Here is a 2,500-nt window from a genome sequence, read left to right as displayed (position 1 = left end):
ATTCTGCTGAATCTACAGATTAACATGGAAATAATATACAAGTGTGAATTGTGTTATTCAAATTATGTGAACTATATGCGTGTGTGAACAAAGCAGATGAATTATCTATTCAATAAATGTTCGTTACACATTTCTTTTTCTTTTATCTAGGCCGGATCTAAAATAAATAAATAAATAAATACAAAATCGGCATTAGAGAGAAACAAGAAAAAAGTGGACCTGGCAAGTCATGCCATTTCCCGAAATAAAATAGACTCATCTGCATAACTTAAGAAAATGAAAAATAAATAAGTAAATATATATATAAATAAATGATTAATACGACCCGAGAAAATGCAGAGAGGGAGAGAGAGAGAGAGAGAGAGAGAGAGAGAGAGAGAGAGAGAGAGAGAGAGAGAGAGAGAGAGAGAGAGAGAGAGAGAGAGAGAGAGAGAGAGAGAGAGAGAGAGAGGAGTAGTAAGGAAAATATATTAATTCTTTCCGTGATTTCCCTCTGAATTGTATGCTTACTATTTATCGAGGAAACTACCAAAATTATTCCTTTTACGATTTTTGAGTGATTTTTTTTTTTTTTACTGGTCAATCGTTTTTTTATTTTATTGTTTGTTTGTTTATAGAGGAAAGCTGGTTTCTTGCTATTAGAATGGCCACTATCTTGGATTATTTCACTTCTCATACATCCAAGAGAAGAATATGCAATTATCGGGGGAAAATAAGAATAGATACGTGCTAGCTGTTGTCTCTCTAAATGCGTGTGTGTGTGTGTGTGTGTGTGTGTGTGTGTGTGTGTGTGTGTGTGTGTGTGTGTGTGTGTGTGTGTGTGTGTGTGTGTGTGTGTGTGTGCGTTCAGATAGGAAGATGTTCATACACTTGGCGAGAAAAAAAACACCTTAAAAACGCTAAGGAGAGAAAGATACAAATACAAATTTACCTTATTGAACATGCCATTCTTTCGCTAAGAACGAATTTGAAATATATTGATAAAGTATTACTTTCGTTATGCCTGAACTTCTTGTAATAATATTGTCAATGATGGCCGCTTGGTCTATAAAAGTGATATCTATGGTGGAGATAAACAAGATGGGAGAAGGGGGGGAGGGGGTCATGGGGCTTCTTAGGGGGGGGGGGGTGAGGCTTCAATATAAGTAGACTTACATACAAGAAAGTGAGTTCGTATGCGTCTCAGTAATGTGTGTGTGTGTGGGGGGGGGGGGGCAGGGATGAGGCCTGTGGACAAAAGCGAAACAATAGTCTTCACTGTGGCTCATGTTTTTTCACACTGAATTAATTCCTCAGTATACATTGATTACACATTTGATAACATTTAATTCCATTACATAATAAGTTACCTACAGTTAAAGTGTAGTAGGTTAGGGTGGATAATATCAATATCGCTGTATCGCAGAGACACAGATTGGACGCCAGGTGTTTAGTACTCGCAGACTCACAGGGTTAAAGTGTGTTGACTGCGGACCTCTACACATTTCCGTCATTTTTATTTCTGTTTCCACATAATATTGGGGCTTACCACGTGTGTCTTATGGCCAAATTAGGCTTATATTGATTTTCGAATTTATTTACCTGCTGCTCTGTGGTAATGGCGAAAGGCATTCGTTTTCAGAGCCGCTTCTAGATTTATATCTCTACTCATCATTTTATTAACTTGTAATACCTTATACCCCTCGTACATGGTTTTACTAACGGGAATGGTTATTACTGTCTACCATTCGTCTCTTCCGCTTTCCACTGCTCGTCACGCAAGCTCTGGTTCCTTTCTGCTTGCAACTCAACACGCTTCTTTGGATGCCTTGCTTGCTCTAAAAAAAAATATCGAGGTTCACCTTGACTAATACACGATAACAGTGCATCTCCTCTTCACTTTCATCAAAACACGAAACGTTACGCTGTACTGATGAAGTTCGTTATCTACCGTGTATTTGGAAAAGATTCACGCGGCACACTCTTCAAGTTTACCAAGTTGCCTAAGTCTGTGACAATAATACTCATCTGTCTATGTATATGTATATATCATAGGAAGAAAATGTATAGACTATATAGAAGCTCTTGCCAAAAAAAATGATATATGCAGGTATTCAATCTGCAATATTTCCAAGTACTAGGAATATAATCTTTTCTTAGGTTTCAAACAAATTTCGAAGAGAGGGAGAGAGAGATATATATAAAGAGAGAGACGCAGGATAAGGGTGAGGGAGGAAAAGAGAGAGAGAGAGAGAGAGAGAGAGAGAGAGAGAGAGAGAGAGAGAGAGAGAGAGAGAGAGAGAGAGAGAGAGAGAGAGAGAGAGAGAGAGAGAGAGAGAGAGAGAGAGAGAGAGAGAGAGAGAGAGAGAGAGAGAGAGAGAGAGAGAGAGAGAGACAGAGAAGGGCTGAAACAAGTAAAACAGATTCAATAATTATTTTAGGAATATACTCCTTTCTTAGGTTTGAAGCAAATTTGGAAGAGAGGGAGAGAGGGAGAGACGCAGGACAGGAGTGAGAGAGA

The sequence above is a fragment of the Penaeus chinensis genome, chromosome 10, assembly GCF_019202785.1.
Source record: "Penaeus chinensis breed Huanghai No. 1 chromosome 10, ASM1920278v2, whole genome shotgun sequence".
Classification (NCBI taxonomy): Eukaryota; Metazoa; Arthropoda; class Malacostraca; order Decapoda; family Penaeidae; genus Penaeus; species Penaeus chinensis.
Note: the sequence above shows the minus strand (reverse complement) of the source record.